Here is a 24195-nt window from a genome sequence, read left to right as displayed (position 1 = left end):
CGGAATGCCTTTTTCCTTCAGGATCCGGCGTTCAACCGCCATGCCGTCAAACGCAGCCGCGGTAAGTCTTGGAACAGACAGGGTCCCTGCTGGAGCAGGTCCCTTCTTAGAGGTAGAGGCCACGGGTCCTCTGTGAGCATCTCTTGAAGTTCCGGGTACCAAGTCCTTCTTGGCCAATCCGGAGCCACGAGTATAGTCCTTACTCCTCTCCTTCTTATGATTCTCAGTACCTTGGGTATGAGAGGCAGAGGAGGGAACACATACACTGACTGGTACACCCACGGTGTTACCAGAGCGTCCACAGCTATTGCCTGAGGGTCCCTTGACCTGGCGCAATACCTGTCTAGTTTTTTGTTGAGGCGGGACGCCATCATGTCCACCTTTGGTTTTTCCCAACGGTTCACAATCATGTGGAAGACTTCTGGGTGAAGTCCCCCCTCTCCCGGGTGGAGGTCGTGTCTGCTGAGGAAGTCTGCTTCCCAGTTGTCCACTCCCGGAATGAACACTGCTGACAGTGCTATCACATGATTTTCCGCCCAGCGAAGAATCCTTGCAGCTTCTGCCATTGCCCTCCTGCTTCTTGTGCCGCCCTGTCTGTTTACGTGGGCGACTGCCGTGATGTTGTCTGACTGGATCAGCACCGGCTGACCTTGAAGCAGAGGTCTTGCTAGGCTTAGAGCATTGTAGATGGCCCTTAGCTCCAGGATATTTATGTGAAGTGATGTCTCCAGGCTTGACCACAAGCCCTGGAAATTTCTTCCCTGTGTGACTGCTCCCCAGCCTCTCAGGCTGGCATCCGTGGTCACCAGGACCCAGTCCTGAATGCCGAATCTGCGGCCCTCTAGAAGATGAGCACTCTGCAACCACCACAGGACACCCTTGTCCTTGGTGACAAGATTATCCGCTGATGCATCTGAAGATGCGACCCGGACCATTTGTCTAGCAGATCCCACTGGAAGGTTCTTGCGTGGAATCTGCCGAATGGGATTGCTGCGTAAGAAGCCACCATCTTTCCCAGGACCCTTGTGCATTGATGCACTGAGACTTGGCCTGGTTTTAGGAGATTTCTGACTAGTTCGGATAACTCCCTGGCTTTCTCCTCCGGGAGAAACACCTTTTTCTGGACTGTGTCCAGGATCATCCCTAGGAATAGAAGTCGTGTCGTCGGGATCAGCTGCGATTTTGGAATATTGAGAATCCAACCGTGCTGGCGCAGCACTATCTGAGATAGTGCTACCCCGACTTCCAACTGTTCCCTGGATCTTGCCCTTATCAGGATATCGTCCAAGTAAGGGATAACTAAAACTCCCTTCCTTCGAAGGAGTATCATCATTTCGGCCATTACCTTGGTAAAGACCCGGGGTGCCGTGGACAATCCAAACGGCAGCGTCTGAAACTGATAGTGACAGTTCTGTACCACAAACCTGAGGTACCCTTGGTGAGAAGGGTAAATTGGGACATGTAGGTAAGCATCTTTGATGTCCAGAGACACCATATAGTCCCCTTCTTCCAGGTTTGCAATCACTGCTCTGAGTGACTCCATCTTGAATTTGAACCTTTGTATGTAAGTGTTCAAGGATTTTAGATTTAAAATTTGGTCTCACCGAGCCGTCCGGCTTCGGTACCACAAATAGTGTGGAATAGTACCCCTTTCCCTGTTGTAGGAGGGGTACCTTGATTATCACCTGCTGGGAATACAGCTTGTGAATGGCTTCCAATACTGCCTCCCTGTCTGAGGGAGACGTCGGTAAAGCAGACTTTAGAAAACGGCGAGGGGGAGACGTCTCGAATTCCAATTTGTACCCCTGAGATATCACCTGAAGGATCCAGGGGTCCACTTGCGAGTGAGCCCACTGCGCACTGAACTTCTTGAGACGGGCCCCCACCGTGCCTGAGTCCGCTTGTAAAGCCCCAGCGTCATGCTGAGGACTTTGCGGAGGCGGGAGAGGGCTTTTGTTCCTGGGAACTGGCTGTTTGCTGCAGCCTTTTTCCTCTCCCTCTGCCACGGGGCAGAAATGAGGCGCCTTTTGCCCGCTTGCCCTTTTGGGGCCGAAAGGACTGCGCCTGATAATACGGCGTCTTCTTAGGTTGAGAAGCTACCTGGGGTAAAAATGTGGATTTTCCAGCAGTTGCCGTGGCTACCAGGTCTGATAGACCTACCCCAAATAACTCCTCCCCCTTATAAGGCAATACTTCCATGTGCCTTTTAGAATCCGCATCACCTGACCACTGCCGCGTCCATAAACCTCTTCTTGCAGAAATGGACAGCGCGCTAACTCTTGATGCCAGTCGGCAAATATCCCTCTGTGCATCACGCATATATAGAAATGCATCCTTCAAATGCTCTATAGTCAGTAATATACTGTCCCTATCTAGGGTATCAATATTTTCAGTCAGGGAATCCGACCATGCCACGCCCGCACTGCACATCCAGGCTGAGGCGATTGCTGGTCGCAGTATAACACCCGTGTGAGTGTATATACATTTTAGGATATTCTCCAGCTTTCTATCGGCAGGTTCCTTTAGGGCGGCCGTATCAGGAGAGGGTAGTGCTACCTGTTTAGACAAGCGTGTGAGCGCTTTATCCACCCTAGGGGGTGTTTCCCAACGTGCCCTATCCTCTGGCGGGAAAGGGTATGATGCCAATAACCTTTTAGGAATTATCAGTTTTTTATCGGGGGAAACCCACGCCTCATCACACACTTCATTTAATTCCTCGGATACAGGAAAAACTACAGGCAGTTTTTTCTCACCAAACATAATACCCTTTTTAGTGGTACTTGTATTATCAGAAATATGCAATACATTTTTCATTGCTTCAATCATGTAACGTGTGGCCCTAGTGGAAGTCACGTTTGTCTCCTCATCATCGACACTGGAGTCAGTATCCGTGTCTGTGTCTGCCATTTGAGGTAACGGGCGTTTTAAAGCTCCTGATGGCGTTTGAGACCCCTGGACAGGCACAAGCTGAGTAGCCGGCTGTCTCATGTCGTCAACTGTCTGTCGTAAAGAGCTGACACTGTCACGCAATTCCTTCCATAAGCTCATCCACTCAGGTGTCGACTCCCTAGGGGGTGACAACTCTATAATAGGCAATTGCTCCGCCTCCATCTCATTTTCCTCCTCAAACATGTCGACACAATCGTACCGACACACCGCACACACACAGGGAATGCTCTGATAGAGGACAGGACCCCACTAGCCCTTTGGGGAGACAGAGGGAGAGTATGCCAGCACACACCAGAGCGCTATATATATATATACAGGAATACCACTATAAAATGTGCTTTTCCCTTTATAGCTGCTGTTATTTATTAAAACTGCGCCAAATTAGTGCCCCCCTCTCTTTTTTACCCTTTTCTGTAGTGCAGGACTGCAGGGGAGAGTCAGGGAGACGTCCTTCCAGCGGAGCTGTGATGGAAAATGGCGCCCGTGTGCTGAGGAGATAGGCTCCGCCCCCTTCTCGGCAGCCTTTTCTCCCGCTTTTGGTGAGTTCTGGCAGGGGTTAAAATACATCCATATAGCCCTGGGGGTTATATGTGGTGTATTTTTGCCAGCCAAGGTGTTTACATTGCTGCTCAGGGCGCCCCCCCCTAGCGCCCTGCACCCTCAGTGACCGAAGTGTGAAGTGTGCCTGAGTAACAATGGCGCACAGCTGCAGTGCTGTGCGCTACCTTGTTGAAGACTGATGTCTTCTGCCGCCGATTTTCCGGACCTCTTCTTGCTTCTGGCTCTGTAAGGGGGCCGGCGGCGCGGCTCTGGGACCGAGCTCCGAGGCTGGGCCTGTGTTCGGTCCCTCTGGAGCCAATGGTGTCCAGTAGCCTAAGAAGCCCAATCCACTCTGCACGCAGGTGAGTTCGCTTCTTCTCCCCTTAGTCCCTCGATGCAGTGAGCCTGTTGCCAGCAGGTCTCACTGAAAATAAAAAACCTAAAACTAAACTTTCACTAAGAAGCTCAGGAGAGCCCCTAGTGTGCACCCTTCTCGGCCGGGCACACAAATCTAACTGAGGCTTGGAGGAGGGTCGTGGGGGGAGGGGCCAGTGCACACCGGGTGGTCCAGGGGCTTTACTTTTGTGCCCGGTCTCCTGCGGAGCCGCTGTTCCCCCCCATGGTCCTTACGGAGTTCCCAGCATCCACTAGGACGTCAGAGAAAATAAGATTTTACACTTACCGGTAAATCTATTTCTCGTAGTCCGTAGAGGATGCTGGGACTCCGTAAGGACCATGGGGAATAGACGGGCTCCACAGGAGGCATGGGCACTTTAAGAAAGACTTTGGACTCTGGGTGTGCACTGGCTCCTCCCTCTATGCCCCTCCTCCAGACCCCAGTTAGAGAAACTGTGCCCAGAGGAGATGGACAGTACGAGGAAAGGATTTTTGGGAATCCCAGGGCAAAATTCATACCAGCCACACCAATCACACCGTATAACTTGTGATAACTACCCAGTTAATAGTATGAACAAACAACATAGTCTCGGTTTAAACCGATGAAACTATAACATAACCCTTATGTAAGCAAAAACTATATACAAGTCTTGCAGAAGAAGTCTGCACTTGCGACGGGCGCCCAGCATCCTCTACGGACTACGAGAAATAGATTTACCGGTAAGTGTAAAATCTTATTTTCTCTAACGACCTAGAGGATGCTGGGACTCCGTAAGGACCATGGGGATTATACCAAAGCTCCCAAACGGGCGGGAGAGTGCGGATGACTCTGCAACACCGATTGAGCAAACAGGAGGTCCTCCTCAGCCAGGGTATCAAATTTATAGAACTTTGCAAAGGTGTTTGACCCCGACCAAGTAGCTGCTCGGCACAACTGTAATGCCGAGACCCCTCGGGCAGCCGCCCAAGACGAGCCCACCTTCCTAGTGGAATGGGCCTTAACCGATTTAGGCAATGGCAATCCTGCCGTAGAATGCGCCTGCTGAATCGTGTTACAGATCCAGCGAGCAATGGTCTGCTTTGAAGCAGGCGCGCCAACGTTGTTGGCTGCATACAGAACAAACAGCGCTTCAGTATTCCTAACTGTCGCTGTTCTGGCCACATAAATCTTCAAAGCCCTGACCACATCAAGGGACTCAGAATCCTCCAAGTCCCGTGTAGCCACAGGCACGACAATAGGTTGATTCATATGAAAAGAAGAGACCACTTTAGGCAGAAATTGAGGACGAGTCCTCAATTCTGCCCTATCCACGTGGAAAACCAGATAGGGGCTTTTATGTGACAAAGCCGCTAATTCCGAAACACGCCTCGCAGAAGCCAAAGCCAACAACATGACCACTTTCCAAGTGAGAAATTTCAACTCCACTGTTGTGAGTAGTTCAAACCAAGGTGACTTGAGGAAACTTAATACCACATTAAGATCCCACGGCGCCACCGGAGGTACAAAAGGAGGCTGAATATGCAGCACCCCCTTCACGAATGTCTGTACTTCAGGAAGAGAAGCCAATTCCTTTTGAAAGAAAATGGATAAGGCCGAAATTTGGACCTTTATGGACCCTAATTTTAGGCCCAAAGTCACTCCTGTTTGCAGGAAGTGAAGCAGACGACCCAAATGGAACTCCTCCGTAGGAGCAGTCCTGGCCTCACACCAAGAAACATATTTTCGCCATATACGGTGATAATGTTTCAATGTCACGTCCTTCCTAGCCTTGATCAGAGTAAGAATGACCTCCTCCGGAATACCTTTTTTCGCTAGGATCCGGCGTTCAACCGCCATGCCGTCAAACGCAGCCGCGGTAAGTCTTGGAACAGACAGGGCCCCTGCTGCAGCAGGTCCTGTCTTAGAGGAAGAGGCCACGGATCTTCTGTGAGCAACTCTTGCAGATCCGGATACCAAGTCCTTCGTGGCCAATCTGGAACAATGAGGATTGTTCTTACTCATCTTAGTCTTATTATTCTCAACACCTTGGGTATGAGAGGTAGAGGAGGGAACACATAGACCGATCTGAACACCCAAGGTGTCACTAGAGCGTCCACCGCTACCGCCTGAGGGTCTCTTGACCTGGCGCAATACCGCTTTCCTTCCGCCCAGCGAAGAATCCTGGTCGCTTCTGCCATGGCCGCTCTGCTCCTTGTGCCGCCTTGGCGGTTTACATGAGCCACTGCTGTGACATTGTCTGACTGAATCAGAACCGGTTTGTCCCGAAGCAATGCCTCCGCCTGGCATAGGGCGTTGTATATGGCCCTCAACTCCAGGACGTTGATGTGGAGACAAGTCTCTAGATTTGACCAGAGACCTTGGAAATTTCTTCCCAGTGTGACTGCTCCCCAACCTCGGAGGCTTGCGTCCGTGGTCACCAGGATCCAGTCCTGAATTCCGAACCTGCGGCCTTCTAGGAGGTGAGCACTGTGCAGACACCACAGGAGAGATACCCTGGCTCTGGGAGACAGGGTGATCCTCTGGTGCATTTGTAAATGGGACCCGGACCATTTGTCCAGTAGATCCCATTGAAAGGTCCTCGCATGGAACCTTCCGAAGGGGATGGCCTCGTACGATGCCACCATCTTCCCCAGGACACGCGTGCAGTGATGCACTGAAACCTTTTTTTTTAGCTTTAATAGGTTCCTGACCAGGGCTATGAGCTCCTGAGCCTTTTCCATTGGAAGAAAAACCTTTTTCTGGTCTGTGTCTAGAATCAGACCCAGAAAGGTCAGGCGCGTTGTAGGGACTAGCTGGGACTTCGGTATATTGAGAATCCAGCCGTGCCCCTGCAACATCCTCACCGACAGCGACACGCTGTCCAGCAACTTCTCCCGAGATCTTGCCTTTATGAGGAGGTCGTCCAAGTATGGGATAATTGTGACACCCTGCTTGCGCAGGAGCACCATCATTTCCGCCATTACCTTGGTGAAAACTCTCTGGGCTGTGGAAAGCCCAAACGGCAACGTCTGAAATTGGTAATGACAGTCCTGTACTGCAAATCTCAGGAACGCCTGGTGAGGAGGGAAAATCGGAACATGAAGGTATGCATCCTCTATGTCCAGGGACACCATCCAACCCCCCCTCCAGGCTGAGCGATTCCATCTTGAACTTGAACTTTTTCAAGTACAAGTTCAGGGATTTTAGATTCAAAATGGGCCTGACCGAACCGTCCGGTTTTGGGATCACAAACACGGTTGAGTAATACCCCTTTCCTTTCTTGAGAACAGGAACTACAACTATCACCTGTTGAAGATACAATTTTTGAATTGCAGTCAACACTAACTCCCTTCTCTGACCGGAAAGCTGGCAGAGCAGATTTGAAAAACCGGCGAGGAGGCACGTCTTCGAATTCCAGCCTGTATCCCTGAGAAACAATCTCTATAGCCCAGGGATCCACCTGTGAGTGAACCCAGACCTGGCTGAAAAATCGAAAACGTACCCCCACTTGAGCTGACTCCCCCCGGGAAGCCCCAGCATCATGCGGTGGACTTTGCAGATGTAGGGGAGGACTTCTGCTCCTGGGAACTAGCTGCATGCAGCTTTTTTCCCTTGCCCTTTCCTCTGGCAAGGAAGGACGATCCCCGTACCTTCTTGCTTTTATTGGAACGAAAGGACTGCATTTGATAATGAGGTGCCTTTTTAGTATGCTGCGGGGGGACAGAAGGTAAGAAATTCGATTTACCGGCCGTAGCAGTAGAGACAAGGTCCGAGAGGCCTTCTCCAAACAACTCCTCCCCCTTGTAAGGCAACGACTCCATATGCCGTTTTGAGTCGGCATCCCCCGTCCACTGTCGGGTCCACAGGAGTCGCCTAGCAGAAATAGACATAGCATTTACTCTGGAGCTTAGTAAACAAATGTCTCTTTGAGCATCCCTCATATATAAAGCAGCATCTTTGATATGCTCTAGGGTCATTAGAATGGTATCCTTATCTAGGGTGTCAAGTTCCGTAGATAAGGAATCTGTCCATGCTGCGACAGCACTACACACCCAGGCCGATGCCATAGCCGGTCTAACGATAGTACCGGAATGTGTGTAAATGTGCTTCATGGTAACCTCCTGCTTACGATCAGCAGGATCCTTGAGGGAAGCTGTATCCTGAGAAGGCAGTGCCACCTTCTCGGATAAGCGTGTCAGCGCCTTGTCTACCTTCGGCGAAGATTCCCATCGTATCCTGTCCTTTTGTGGAAAGGGATACGCCATAAGAATCCTTTTGGGAACTTGTAGTCTCCTATCTGGAGATTCCCAAGCCTTTTCGCACAAGTCGCTTAGTTCAAATGAGGACGGAAAAGTGACCTCAGGCTTTTTCCCTTTAAACATGTGTACCCTCGTGTCAGGGACAGGGGGTTCCTCAGTGATATGCAAAACCTTTTTAATGACAATAATCATGTAACGAATACCTTTCGCCACCTTTGGCTGTAATTTTGCATCCTCATAGACGACACTAGGGTCAGTATCTGTGTCGGTATCTGTGTCAGTGATCTGGGATATGGTGCGTTTTTGAGACCCCGAAGGTCCTGGTGCCACAGGGACAGGCATGGTCTGACTACCTGACTGATCCCTAGCTTCAGCCTTGTCTAATCGTTTATGCAGTAAATTTACATGTGCATTCAAGACATTCCACATATCCACCCAGTCCGGTGTCGCCGTTGCCGACCTGATCATCATGCACTTCCCCTCCTCCTTAGGTGAGCCTTCCTCGTCAAACATGTCGACACACACGTACCGACACACTTCACACACACAGGGAATCTCTTTTCTGAAGACAGGTTCCCCCTGAGGCCCCTTGGAGAGACAGAGAGAGAGTATGCCAGCACACACCCCAGCGCTATATAACCCTGGAGAAAAACACAGAATGTTTACCCAGTAGCGCTGCTTAATGTATAAACGCCAATAATGTGCCCCCCCTCTACTTTAAAACCCCCTTTCACCGTGTGTCAAGCAGGGGAGAGTCCGGTGAGCTGCCTCTCAGCGGTGCTGTGGAGAGAAAATGGCGCTGGTGAGTGCTGAGGGAGAAGCCCCGCCCCCTTGGCGGCGGGCTTCTGTCTCGCTCAAACTTACTAAAAAATGGCGGGGGCTCTTTTATATACATGTACAGTGCCCACCTGTACATGTATATAGACTTTTGCCATAGGAGAGGTGTTTTATTGCTGCCCAGGGCTCCCCCCCTGCGCCCTGCACCCTTACAGTGACCGGAGTGTGTGAGGTGTATGGGAGCAATGACGCACAGCTGCGGTGCTGTGCGTTACCTCAGTGAAGCACCGAAGGCTTCTGCCGCCTGAGACGTCTTCTGTCTTCGTTTTTTCTGGCTCTGAGGAGAACGGCGGCGCGGCTCTGGGGTGAACGCCCAGGACGAACCTGTGTCCACTCCATCTGGAGCTAATGGTGTCCAGTAGCTGAGGAAGCAGAGCCTATCATTTAAGTAGGTCTGCTCCTCTCTCCTCAGTCCCTCGATGCAGGGAGCCTGTTGCCAGCAGTGCTCCCTGAAAAAGAGGAAACAATTCTAACAAAAAATAAGAATTTACTCACCGGTAATTCTATTTCTCGTAGTCCGTAGTGGATGCTGGGAACTCCGTAAGGACCATGGGGAATAGCGGCTCCGCAGGAGTCTGGGCACAACTAAAAGAAAGCTTTTAGACTACCTGGTGTGCACTGGCTACTCCCACTATGACCCTCCTCCAAGCCTCAGTTAGGATACTGTGCCCGGAAGAGCTGACACAATAAGGAAGGATTTTGAATCCCGGGTAAGCCACACCAATCACACCGTATAACTCGTGATACCATATCCAGTTAACAGTATGAAATTTAACTGAGCCTCTCAACAGATGGCTCATAACAATAACCCTTTTGTGAACAACAACTATGTACAAGTATTGCAGACAATCCGCACTTGGGACGGGCGCCCAGCATCCACTACGGACTACGAGAAATAGAATTACCGGTGAGTAAATTCTTATTTTCTCTGACGTCCTAGTGGATGCTGGGAACTCCGTAAGGACCATGGGGATTATACCAAAGCTCCCAAACGGGCGGGAGAGTGCGGATGACTCTGCAGCACCGAATGAGAGAACTCAAGGTCCTCCTCAGCCAGGGTATCAAATTTGTAGAATTTTGCAAACGTGTTTGCCCCTGACCAAGTAGCAGCTCGGCAAAGTTGTAAAGCCGAGACCCCTCGGGCAGCCGCCCAAGATGAGCCCACCTTCCTTGTAGAATGGGCTTTTACTGATTTAGGATGCGGCAGTCCAGCCGCAGAATGCGCCAGCTGAATTGTGCTACAAATCCAGCGAGCAATAGTCTGCTTAGAAGCAGGAGCACCCAGTTTGTTGGGTGCATACAGGATAAATAGCGAGTCAGTTTTCCTGACTCCAGCCGTCCTGGAAACATAAATTTTCAAGGCCCTGACTACGTCCAGTAACTTGGAATCCTCCAAGTCGCCAGTAGCCGCAGGCACTACAATAGGTTGGTTCAAGTGAAAAGCAGATACCACCTTAGGGAGAAACTGGGGACGAGTCCTCAATTCTGCCCTTTCCATAAGGAAAATCAGATAAGGACTTTTAAATGACAAAGCCGCCAATTCTGATACACGACTGGCCGAAGCCAAGGCCAATAACATGACCACTTTCCACGTGAGATATTTTAGATCCACGGTCTTTAGTGGCTCAAACCAATGTGATTTTAGGAAATTCAACACCACGTTGAGATCCCAGGGTGCCACTGGAGGCACAAAGGGGGGCTGAATATGCAGCACTCCTTTTACAAATGTCTGAACTTCAGGTAGTGAAGCTAGTTCTTTTTGGAAGAAAAATCGACAGAGCCGATATCTGTACCTTAATGGAGCCTAATTTTAGGCCCATAGTCACTCCTGCCTGTAGGAAGTGCAGAAATCGACCCAGCTGAAATTCCTCTGTTGGGGCCTTATTGGCCTCACACCAAGCAACATATTTCCGCCATATGCGGTGATAATGTTTTACCGTTACATCTTTCCTGGCTTTAATCAGCGTAGGAATGACATCCTCCGGAATGCCCTTTTCCTTTAGGATCCGGCGTTCAACCGCCATGCCGTCAAACGCAGCCGCGGTAAGTCTTGGAACAGACAGGGCCCCTGCTGCAGCAGGTCCTGTCTGAGCGACAGAGGCCATGGGTCCTCTGAGATCATCTCTTGAAGTTCCGGGTACCAAGCTCTTCTTGGCCAATCCGGAACCACGAGTATTGTCCTTACTCCTCGTTTTCTTATTATTCTCAATACCTTTGGTATGAGAGGCAGAGGAGGGAACACATAAACTGACTGGTACACCCACGGTGTCACTAGAGCGTCCACCGCTATCGCCTGAGGGTCCCTTGACCTGGCGCAATATCTCTCCAGTTTTTTGTTTAGGCGGGACGCCATCATGTCCACCTGTGGCCGTTCCCCACGATTTACAATCAGTGTGAAGACTTCTGGATGAAGTCCCCACTCTCCCGGGTGGAGGTCGTGCCTGCTGAGGAAGTCTGCTTCCCAGTTGTCCACTCCCGGAATGAACACTGCTGACAGTGCTAGCACGTGATTTTCCGCCCATCGGAGAATGTTTGTGGCTTCTGCCATTGCCGTCCTGCTTCTTGTGCCGCCCTGTCGGTTTACATGGGCGACCGCCGTGATGTTGTCTGACTGGATCAGTACCGGCTGGTGTAGAAGCAGGGGTTTTGCCTGACTTAGGGCATTGTAAATGGCCCTTAGTTCTAGAATATTTATGTGTAAGGAAGTCTCCTGACTCGACCATAGTCCTTGGAAGTTTCTTCCCTGTGTGACTGCCCCCCAGCCTCGAAGGCTGGCATCCGTGGTCACCAGGACCCAGTCCTGTATGCCGAATCTGCGGCCCTCTAGGAGATGAGCACTCTGCAGCCACCACAGCAGAGACACCCTGGTTCTTGGAGACAGGGTTATTAGCCGATGCATCCGAAGATGCGATCCGGACCATTGGTCCAACAGGTCCCACTGAAAGATTCTGGCATGGAACCTGCCGAAAGGAATTGCTTCGTAAGAAGCCACCATCTTTCCCAGGACTCGCGTGCAGTGATGCACCGACACCTGTTTTGGTTTCAGGAGGTCTCTGACTAGAGATGACAGCTCCTTGGCTTTCTCCTCCGGGAGAAACACTTTTTTCTGGACTGTGTCCAAAATCATTCCCAGGAACAGTAGACGTGTCGTCGGAACCAGCTGTGACTTTGGAATATTCAGAATCCAACCGTGCTGGTGTAGCACCTCCTGAGATAGTGCTACTCCTACCAACAACTGCTCCCTGGATCTCGCCTTTATTAGGAGATCGTCCAAGTACGGGATAATTAAAACTCCCTTTTTTCGAAGGAGTATCATCATTTCCGCCATTACCTTGGTAAACACCCTCGGTGCCGTGGACAGTCCAAACGGCAGCGTCTGGAATTGGTAATGGCAATTTTGTACAGCAAATCTGAGGTACTCCTGGTGAGGATGATAAATGGGGACATGCAGGTAAGCATCCTTGATGTCCAGGGATACCATGTAATCCCCCTTGTCCAGGCTTGCAATAACCGCCCTGAGCGATTCCATCTTGAACTTGAACTTTTTTTATGTATGTGTGTCTCACCGAACCGTCCGGTTTCGGTACCACAAACAGTGTGGAATAGTAACCCCGTCCTTGTTGAAGTAGGGGCACCTTGACTATCACCTGCTGGGAATACAGCTTGTGAATTGCCTCTAGCACAGCCTCCCTGCCTGAGGGAGTTGTTGGCAAGGCAGATTTGAGGAAACGGCGGGGGGGAGACGCCTCAAATTCCAGTCTGTACCCCTGAGATACTACTTGCAAGATCCAGGGATCCACCTGTGAGCGAGCCCACTGATCGCTGAAATTTTTGAGGCGGCCCCCCACCGTACCTGGCTCCGCCTGTGAAGCCCCACCGTCATGCGGCGGACTTGGAAGAAGCGGGGGAGGACTTTTGCTCCTGGGAACCTGCTGTTTGTTGCAGCCTTTTCCCCCTACCTCTGCCTCTGGACAGAAAGGACCCGCCTTTTCCTCGCCTGTTTCTCTGGGTCCGAAAGGACTGTTCTTGATAAAACGGCGCTTTTTTAAGGCTGTGAGGGAACCTGGGGTAAAAATGCTGACTTCCCAGCTGTCGCTGTGGAAACTAGGTCCGAGAGACCATCCCCGAATAACTCCTCACCCTTATAAGGCAATACTTCCATGTGCCTTTTGGAATCTGCATCCCCTGTCCACTGCCGAGTCCATAAGCCTCTCCTAGCAGAAATGGACAATGCACTTATTTTAGATGCCAGCCGGCAGATCTCCCTCTGTGCATCTCTCATGTATAAGACTTTGTCTTTTATATGCTCTATGGTTAGGAGAATAGTGTCCCTGTCTAGGGTGTCAATATTTTCTGACAGGGAATCTGACCATGCAGCGGCAGCACTGCACATCCATGCTGACGCAATAGCTGGTCTAAGTATAATGCCTGAGTGTGTATATACAGACTTCAGGATCGCCTCCTGCTTTCTATCCGCAGGCTCCTTTAGGGCGGCCGTATCCGGAGACGGAAGTGCCACCTTTTTAGACAAACGTGTGAGTGCTTTATCCACCCTAGGAGGTGTTTCCCAACATGCCCTATCCTCTGGCGGGAAAGGGAACGCCATTAGTAATTTTTTAGGGATTACCAATCTTTTAATCGGGGAAAGCCCACGCTTCCTCACACACTTCATTTAATTCTTCAGATGGGGGAAAAACTACAGGTAGTTTTTTCTCCCCAAACATAATACCCTTTTTAGTGGTACCTGGGTTTATATCCGAAATGTGTAATACCTCCTTCATTGCCTCAATCATGCAACAAATGGCCCTAGTGGACATTAGATTTGACTCATCGTCGTCGACACTGGTATCAGTATCCGTGTCGACATCTGCGTCTGCCATCTGAGGTAGCGGCGTTTTAGAGCCCCTGATGGCCTTTGAGACACCTGGGCAGGCACGAGCTGAGAAGCCGGCTGTCCCGCATTTGGCATGTGTCAAATTTTTTGTGTAAGGAGTCGACACTTGCACGTAATTTCTTCCATAAAACCATCCACTCAGGTGTCTGCCCCGCAGGGGGTGACATCACTTCTATAGGCATCTGCTCCGCCTCCACATAATTTTCCTCATCAAACATGTCGACACAGCCGTACCGACACACCGCACACACACACCGGGAATGCTCTAACAGAGGACAGGACCCCACAGAAGCCCTTTGGGGAGACAGAGAGAGAGTATGCCAGCACACACCAGAGCGCTATATAATGCAGGGACTAACTGAATTATGTCCCCTATAGCTGCTATAATATTTACTGCGCCTAAATTTAGTGCCCCCCCTCTCTTTTTTACCCTTTTCTGTAGTGTAGACTGCAGGGGAGAGCCAGGGAGCTTCCTTCCAGCGGAACTGTGAGGGAGAAATGGCGCCAGTGTGTTGAGGGAGATAGCTCCGCCCCTTTTTCGCGGACTTTTCTCCCGCTTTTTTAAGTGGCAGGAGTAATTATCACATATATAGCCTCTGGGGCTATATATTGTGATTGTTTTGCCAGCCAAGGTGTTTTTATTGCTGTTCAGGGCGCCCCCCCCCAGCGCCCTGCACCCTCAGTGACCGGAGTGTGAAGTGTGTATGAGGAGCAATGGCGCACAGCTGCAGTGCTGTGCGCTACCTTGGTGAAGACAGAAGTCTTCATGCCGCCGATTTTCCGGACTTCTTCTTGCTTCTGGCTCTGTAAGGGGGACGGCGGCGCGGCTCCGGGACCGAACACCAAGGCCAGTTCCATGCGGTCGATCCCTCTGGAGCTAATGGTGTCCAGTAGCCTAAGAAGCCCAAGCTAGCTGCAAGCAGGTAGGTTCGCTTCTTCTCCCCTTAGTCCCTCGTTGCAGTGAGCCTGTTGCCAGCAGGTCTCACTGTAAAATAAAAAACCTAAATTATACTTTCTTTCTAAAAGCTCAGGAGAGCCCCTAGTGTGCATCCAGCTCGGCCGGGCACAAAAATCTAACTGAGGCTTGGAGGAGGGTCATAGTGGGAGGAGCCAGTGCACACCAGGTAGTCTAAAAGCTTTCTTTTAGTTGTGCCCAGACTCCTGCGGAGCCGCTATTCCCCATGGTCCTTACGGAGTTCCCAGCATCCACTAGGACGTCAGAGAAATGCTTTCTAAGCAGGAAACTCAGGAGAGCTCCCTGCAGTGCACCCATTCTCCTCTGGGCACAAAAAAACTGGGGTCTGGAGGAGGGGCATAGAGGGAGGAGCCAGTGCACACCCAGAGTCCAAAGTCTTTCTTAAAGTGCCCATGCCTCCTGCGGAGCCCGTCTATTCCCCATGGTACTTACGGAGTCCCAGCATCCTCTAGGACGTTAGAGAAATATTTGTGCAGTTTCTGAGTTGCCCAGAACTTACTCAGCCCTTGCGATCACTTCAGCCTGTCCGGGGCCGGAAATGATGTCAGACTCCCGTCCTGCAAACGCTTGGACACTCCTGAGTTTTTCCAACCACTCCCAGGAAACGGTCAGTTGACACCCATAAACGCCTTCTTCCTGTCAATCTCCTTGCGATTGGCTGTGCGCATGGATACTTTGTTAAACCCATCGCACAGCAACGATCTGCTTTGTACCCGTGTGACGCGCCTGTGCATTGCGGTGCATACACATGCGCAGTTCTGACCTGATCGTAGCGCAGCGAAAAAAACTAGCGTGCAATTAGGTCTGAATGATCCCTAATATGCTCTACCTGGTGCAAGGTGTATAATGTGCTCTACCTTGTGCAATGTGTATAATGTGCTCTACCTGGTGCAATGTGTATAACGTGCTTTACCTGGTGCAATGTGTATAATGTGCTTTACCTGGTGCGATGTGTATAATGTGCTCTGCCTGGCGCAAAGTGTATACCGTGCTCTACCTGGCGCAAAGTGTAGAACATGCTCTATCTGGCACAATATGTATAACATGTTCTACCTGGCGCAGTGTGTATAGGAAGTTCTACCTGGTGCAGTGTGTATAAGCGGCACTACTGTGTGGTGTAATGTGAATTGGCACTATGTGGCCACGCCCCTTCCCCACAAAGCCACACCCCTAATATTGTGCTACCATACTTACATCTAACCAGGCCTTCTGAGCAGTAATCCTGCCCATTTGAGAGACTCCACCCCCTCAACAGACCCCACCCCTGTTAGGGCTGATTCCATAAATTTCCCGGGCTGGTTTTCGATCCCAATCTTCCCCTGGTACAGTCTTCTCTACAAAGTTAGTCATGCAAACATCTACTACAGGCAACAATTGTCTGAGAGTACCTCCCGAATACATTTATTCCACATTCACATTAGCCAGGGGAAGTGGAAACAACTGGATTTTTTAACTTGCATTTATTGGTAAAGTTCAAGCTCCATCAGTCAATAATCCTAACAAGAACAACAACTACTAAAGAGCATACACAAATCTTGCTCTACTTATATTGTAAACAACTTTTTCACACTCTTTAACTTGTCCCTCATTCCAACACACTGCTCTGAAATTTTTTGCACAGGTTCCATATTTCCTCCAGAATTAAAACCAAGCTTCACGCCCCCATTTTCAAAGCCTTCACCAACTCCTCCAGTTCATACATCTCTGACTTTGCCATGAGCTACACAACCTGATGCCTATAACCATACTTGCCTACCTGACCCTCTCCATGAGGGAGAAAATGCTCTGTTCCTGGACTTTCCTGGTAATGTATGATTGCCATCACCTGTGGTGAGCTAGTTAATTGATAAGAAAGGCGTTTCACCACAGGTGATGGCAATCATACATTACCAGGAAAGTCCAGTACAGAGCATTTTCTCCCTCATGGAGAGGGTCAGGTAGGCAAGTATGCCTATAACCCATGCCTCTCCACCTTTTAGTAGCTTTCTACCTCCATGACTTCTCCAAAATTGCTCCACACCTTATGGAACTCCATACCCCACCTGACAAAAATCTCCTCCATTCATCTGTCTTTCAATTGTTTTCTCAAATTTCTCCTCTTCAGTATAATTTATTTAATGCCACTGCATATTCAACTCTCTCTACTCCCATGACCATTCCATGTGACACTAAGCTATGGTATTAGTATTGCCACCTCCTTGTAGACTAAACTAGTGAGCAGTGCATGGCCCTCTTTACCCTTTGTCTCACAAACATACATATCTCCTTCATCAACCTCATCTGTACTAGCTCTCTTTTTAAGTGTGGCTGTATTTTTGTATTATTTAAAACCTTGTCCGACACCGTACAAATTAATGAGGATATCCTATGGGAACAAATTCTCAGATATACCTTTTACATCCACTTATACTGAGATCAATCCAAAAGAAGCTGTCAAACAGACTGCTTGATCACTTTAAAAATAAGTGACACCTACTATATATGCCAATGGTTCAAAGCCCTACATATTTTTGTTTTACTCTTTTCCGTTTAGAAATGGCAGCCATCTTTAAATCATGGTAAACAGTGATTTTCAGGTTTTCACTCAAATGCAAAACCTGTACTTGCATGCAGTAGAGAGACCACAGATAAAACCATTATTCTCAGCAAACTTTGGCCAACAGTCTATTGATTATCTTAGCTCGCTTGTTAATGACTGAAAAAAGAGGCTCAAACAGAACAAAGAGAGGATTTTAATTACTTACCGGTAAATACTTTTATCGTAGTCCATAAGGGATACTGGGGAACTTAGTACAATGGGGTATAGAAGGGGTCCAAAGGAGCCGATGCACTTTAAATTTCTTCCACAGGGTGTGCTGGCTCCTCCCCTCTATGCCCTCCCTTACAGCTCAGTCTAAGAAAACTGTGCCCGAAGGAGATGGACATACTTGAGAGGAGGATACATGACAAACAATGAGTGGTGAGATTAACAAACCAGCACACAACACAACTATGAGCTAGCAACAGCTGTTGGAACAACTTTACACAAGAACAAAACCTTGCAGGAATGTCGCAGCACAGAGGCGGGGGCGCCCAGTATCCCTTATGGACTACAAGAAAAGGATTTACCGGTAGGTAATTAAAATCCTCCTTTCTCTATCATCCATAAGGTATACTGGGGACCTTAGTACAATGGGGACGTCCCAAAGCTCCCAAACAGGGTGGGGACGTGCTAAGACGCCTGCACAACACTACGTCCAAACTGGACATCCTCTGCAGCCAAGGTATCAAACCTCCTGTAAAACTTGACAAACGTGTTTGTCCCTGACCAGGTAGCGGCCCCGACACAGTTGTAGGGCCGACACTCCCTGGGCAGCCGCCCAGGATGAACCCACAGACCTTGTGGATTGGACCGTGATAGACCGAGTAATAGGCAAGGCCGCCAAAGCATAGGCCTGTTGAAAAGTAAGCCTAATCCAACGGGCAATGGACTGCTTTGAAGCAGGATGACCCTTTTTGAGAGCATCATACAGCACAAAGAGGGAATATGATTTTCTGACAGCAGCAGTCCTCACATCCAGTGACTCAGGAATTTAGGAAGAGGCTGAAGCCGCCGGACCCACAATAGGCTGATTTAAGTGGAATGCAGATACCACCTTAGGTAGGAACTGTTGTCGAGTCCGGAATTCAGCTCTGTCCTCATGAAAGACCAAGTAGGGACTTTTACAGGACAAAGCACCAAGTACGGAGACACGCCTAGTGGAAGCCAAGGCTAGGAGCATAACTGTCTTCCATGTAAGGTATTTGTCCTCCACCGACATCAGAGGTTCAAACCAAGAGGACTGTAGAAAGGACAAAACCACGTTTAGATTCCAAGGTGCCGTGGGCGGCACAAAAGGAGGTTGGATATGCAGGACACCCTGCAGGAAAGTCTGGACTTCAGGCAAAGAAGACAGTTTTTTCTGAAAGAAAATGGACAAGGCCGAGATCTGAACCTTTATGGAGCCCAACCTTAGGCCCATTTCCACACCAGCCTGTAAAAAGTTGAAAAACCACAGGAGGATATTTTCGGCCCTCACACCAAAACACGTATCGTTTCTAGATATGGTGGTAGTGCTTTGACGTAACCGGTTTTCTGGCTTGAATCATGGTGGTAATAACTTTGCCCGAAATGCCCTTCTCAGCTAGAAGGTTCCGCTCAAACGCCATGCCATCAAACAAAACCGCCGTAAGTCCGGGTAGACGAACGGTCCTTGTTGAAGAAGATGATCTTTCCATAGCGGTAAGGGCCAGGGGTCTTCTATGGCCATCTCTAGAAGATCCACGTACCAAACCCTCTGAGGCCAGTCTGGGGCGATGAGAATTGCCTGAGCTCCCTCTTTTTTGTCTAACTTTAGAACATTGGGGAGCAACGGAATCGGAGGAAATAGGTACACCAGCTGGTAATCCCATGGAGTCATCAGCGCATCCACTGCCGATGCCAGAGGGTCCTCGTTCTGGAGGAATAGCACTGAAGCTTGTTGAGCAGAGTGGCCATCAGATCAATCTGTGGGCAGCCCCACAGATCTGTTATCAGTTGAAATACCTCAGGGTGAAGACCCTATTCTCCTGGGTGGAGGTCGTGACGGCTAAGGAAGTCTGCCTCCCAGTTGTAGACTCCTGGAATGAATATGGCAGACACTGCCCTTGCATTCTGTTCAGCCCAGCAGAGAATCTTGGATACCTCCCTCATGCAGGTCCTGCTCTTTGTTCCACCTTGTTGATAGACCTAAGCAACAGCCGTGGTGTTGTCGAACTGTACCTGAACGGCCAGGCCTTGGAGCAGATGAGCTGCCTGTAGCAGAGCACTGTAGATCGCTCTGAGTTCCAGAATGTTTATAGGGAGGCGGCTTTCGAGGAGTGACCATCGGCCCTGGTACTGTTGTCCCTGGGTTACCACTCCTCAGCCCCGAAAACTGGCATCTGTGGTCAAGAGAATCCAATTCTGGATCCTAAAGCTCCGCCCCTCCAAAAGGTTGGATGATTGCAACCATCACAGGAGGGAGATCCTGGCCTGCGGTGAGAGACGTATGACCTGGTGCTTCTGCAGATGTGAACCCGACCATTTCTTCAGGAAATTCAGTTGGAATATCCTTGTATGGAATCTGCCAAATTGAATGGCCTCGAAGGAGGCCACCATCTTCCCCAACAGACAGGTGCGGAGATGTACTGAGACCCGGTCCTTCTGCAGAACAGCCCGAACCAACTCCTGAATTGCGTTTGCATTGTCCGTATGGAGGAAGACCTTCTGAGCCACCGTGTCCAGGATCATCCCGAGAAACTGGAGACGCTGGGTTGGCTCCAGGTGGGACTTTGAAAGTTCAGAAGCCACACGTGGTGCTATAGCAGGGATGTAGCGCGGGAGATGCTGTCCAGCAGTACTTCCCTCGATCTTGCTTTGATCAGCAGATCGTCCAGGTAGGGGACAATGTTTACAGCTTGAATCCTTAGTTGGAACATCATTTCCGCCATCACTTTAGTGAAAACCCTTGGGACCGTGGATAGGCCGAAGGGCAGCGCCTGGAACTGGTAATGTTCCTACAACAGAGCAAACCTGAGGTAAGCTTGTTGAGGCGGCCATATCAGTATATGGAGGTAAGCATCCTTTATATCCAGGGAGACCAAGAACTCTCCCTCCTCCAGACCTGAGATCACTGCTCTCAGAGACTATTCTGAACCGGAAAACACACAGATATGGGTTTAACGATTTGAGGTTCAAAATGGGTCTCACTGAATCGTCCAGTTTTGGTACCACAAAAAGGCTAGAGTAGTATCCCTCGCCTTGTTGTTGAGGTGGGACAGGAACAAAAACCTGGGTATGGGCTAACTTCTGAATGGCCTCCTGCAACGTGAGGCGCATGGTTTCTGAAGCTGGTAAACCCGACTTGAAAAACTTGAGAGATGGAAGACTTCTGAATTCCAGCTTCTTGCCTTGGGAGATCAGATCTTTTACCCAAGCTTCCTGGCAGGAGCTGTTCCAAATGGAGCTGAAGAATCTCAGACGAGATCCCATCCCGAGGTCCCCCTGGAGTGGAGGGACACAGTCATGCTGAGAGTTTGGAGGAGACAGAGCTGACTCCCTGTTCCTGGGAAGCGGAGATGGCAGGTTTACGAGACTTACCTCTTGAACCTCGTGCCACATTTGTGGCACCTCGCGCCTTACCTTTAAAGCGAGGTGTCCAAAAGGACTGCAGAGACGGCCCAGTGTAGGAACGTCTAGCCAGTGGAGCAGCCGAAGGAAGGTACATGGACTTACCAGCAGTAACCTTCGAAATCCAGGTATCCAATTCACTCCCGAACAGTCAATCTCCTGTTAAGGGTAAGGCTTCCACACTCTTTTTGACTCCGCGTCCACCACCCACTGACGTAACCACAACGCTCTGCGTGCGGAAACTGCCATGGTAGCAGTACGGGCTTTTATTACCCCAATACCTTTGATGGTATCACAGAGGAAGCGGGCAGACTCCTGTATGTGTTGAATTAGTATCACCATATCAGCTACGGAATTGTCCCCAGCAAGGCCCTCTTGGATGTTACCGGCCCAAGTATGAATGTCGTGTCCCCCCCCAACAACAAGCCTTTGGGAGGCCCCCGCTGCAACATAGATTTTAAAGTAGTTTCTATTTTCTTGTCTACGGGTTCCTTTAAGGCCGTAGCTACAGGAACCGGCAGTACTGTCTGTTTTGACAGACGCAATACTGATGCATCGACAGCAGGGTGAGTTTCCAGACCTTGCGCCCCTCTTGTGCAAAAGGGAAGGTGGCCATCCATTTCTTTGATACCTGGAATTTCTTATCAGGATGTATACAACAATGAATAAAGGAGGAGTCCCGTGCGCATACAGCAGCTAATCAGTCAATTACTTCCAGAGGTATCCATAACCCCTCACCAATAGTGCAAAATACAAGAAAATGGAGTAATAACTTAACCAGCGCTTTTCCAGTTCGTTTTCATACACCGTCCCGTTATTTCAATGGGAATATAAAATGGAAGAAAAGTGCATATAGTGTAACACAATTTTAATGCACATATAAATGACAAACAATAATTGTAAAATGGATAAAAATTCAGCAAAAAGCATAAAGTGCAGTGCAAGGCATTCCTTTTCTCATGAAGAGGTTTTCCAGATGAGTGATACAATGAAATAATTACCAGATTGATTGGAACTGTGGTTTAAACAGTTCAAATGCGTTTTTTTAAATAATGACTGGCGGTCCACCGTGGAGGAGGGGATCCGGCTGGTGAGAACACTGACATTTACCATTTGCACTGACGTGATACCCGAGACCGCCAGTCATTATTTCAAAAAACGCATTTGAACTGTTTAAACCACAGTTCCAATCAATCTGGTAATTATTTCATTGTTTAACTCATCTGGAAAACCTCTTCATGAGAAAAGGAATGCCTTGCACTGCACTTTATGCTTTTTGCTGAATTTTTATCCATTTTACAATTATTGTTTGTCATTTATATGTGCATTAAAATTGTGTTACACTATATGCACTTTTCTTCCATTTTATATTCCCATTGAAATAACGGGACGGTGTATGAAAACGAACTGGAAAAGCGCTGGTTAAGTTATTACTCCATTTTCTTTTATTTTGTCTTATCAGGATGTGCCCATGGCTCTTCTCTAAAAAGATCATCCAGTTCCTTAGAGTCAGGGAATGTGACCTGTAGCTGTTTCTGTGATGAGAAAAAGGATTGCTGCACATCTGTCTCATTCCCAGGAATATCTAAGACATCTCTTATAGCAATGATAAGCAAGTCTACTCCTTGTGCAGCAGAGGAATCATCTAATTCAGTATCAGATTCCAGCTCTTCCCCCTCCTCTACCTATGGTACCTCCTCCTCAGATACTGAGAGGATATCAGGAAACCCCCTTTTTTGGGGTAATGGATTTGATAGAGGGGAAACACGTCTACTGTCTGCCCTATCTTTTGTTAGAGCAGCTATAGGTTGTTGTAACTGCTGCCTTTCTGGTCTAGCAGTAGTCAGTTCTTTTGACATGTCAGCCACCATAGATCTTATAGAGCTGAGCCTCGCAGGCTCCTGCAAATCACCCCCAGAAGCCCCACTATCTTGTGAGGGCTGACTGCATTGTTCTCACATGAGAGAATCTGCAGGGGAGGAGAAAAACCTGGTGTGACAAACAGCACACACAGCTTTTTTTTACCATGCTGACAGAGGACATTTGCATTCACACACAAACACAGAGAACAACAGGTACAAGCAAGCCTGCCCAGTTTATTGTGTGTGGAGATACTCGGAGAGGAGGAACCAGCACCAGCCTGAGAAATAACAATTATATAGTTAGAAGTGAGGCAGTTTGGTATATAGTGCTTAAGGAGCCTAATATATAGGTCTCTCAGCAGGCTCTCCCTCTTTACTACACCCCTGTACCAGTGTCTGGCCATGGATGATTCCTTGGAGGAGCCGTAAGTCCTGCAGCAGCGCTGTGTGTGCAGGAAATGGTGCCAAGAAGCAGCTGGTCCCGCTTTGAAGAATCTCCGCCCCTTACAATGGCACCGGAGCTATACTGGCAAATGTCCCCAAAGTGTGTAAAATAAGGTAGAATCACCTATTTTCACTATCGCTGCCAGTCTACGTGGAGGGGGGGGGGTTATGGGATCACCGCCAAGGGGCGTCCGTATGCCTGCCCCGCGTTCATGCTGCACATAGCAACCGGGTCCCCCACTAGCGGGGTCCCGGGTTGGCATCACCACTCTGCCGACCTTCAGGCTCTGTACTGGGGGTGTGCAGCGTGCTGCGGGTGTGTGCGCGTGCAGTACACTGACCCTCAGGACCGTTGTCCTGTCAGCGGGATTCGACTCAGCACCCCTAAATGAGGCTGGCTCCACCCCCCCCCAGTGTCCCTCGGTGCAGGTAAGCTGTTGCCCAAACAGCGTACCTGAAAATAACAAACAGAAACTAAACTGAAGAAAAACTCTTTGGAGTTCCAGAGTGTGCATACTCTCCTGAGGGCACATTTTTCTAAACTGAGCTGTGAGGCAGGGCATAGAAGGGAGGAGCCAGCACACCCTGTGGAAGGAATTTAAAGTGCGCCGACTCCTTTGGACCACTTCTATATCCCATTGTACTAAGGTCCCCAGTATCCCTTATGGATGATAGCGAAGTATCTGTGAAATTATGACTGTACAGGATGCCACATTCCTGGCTTGGAAAGAAGTCTCAGGTTTCAGTGTTTGCAGAAGGTGCATATATACTAATAATTTGTTGCAATAAAACCTAAGACTTGTTTTTTTTTTTTTTTTTAAATAAGACTTTTGAACTATTTTAGGCCTAAATATCTGTAATTGGCAACCGAAGAAAAACGATATTTTTG

At 49.3% G+C, this 24195-nt stretch overlaps 1 protein-coding gene across 2 annotated transcripts in view; it reads right to left on the bottom strand.

The window, feature by feature from the left end:
• CDC27 (cell division cycle 27) overlaps window positions 1-24195 on the bottom strand; it is a 255809-nt gene that overhangs the window by 21921 nt on the left and 209693 nt on the right. The window lies entirely within an intron of this gene.

This window comes from Pseudophryne corroboree, chromosome 3, assembly GCF_028390025.1.
Source record: "Pseudophryne corroboree isolate aPseCor3 chromosome 3, aPseCor3.hap2, whole genome shotgun sequence".
Taxonomy (NCBI): Eukaryota; Metazoa; Chordata; class Amphibia; order Anura; family Myobatrachidae; genus Pseudophryne; species Pseudophryne corroboree.
This window is presented reverse-complemented; position numbering and strand designations above follow the sequence as displayed.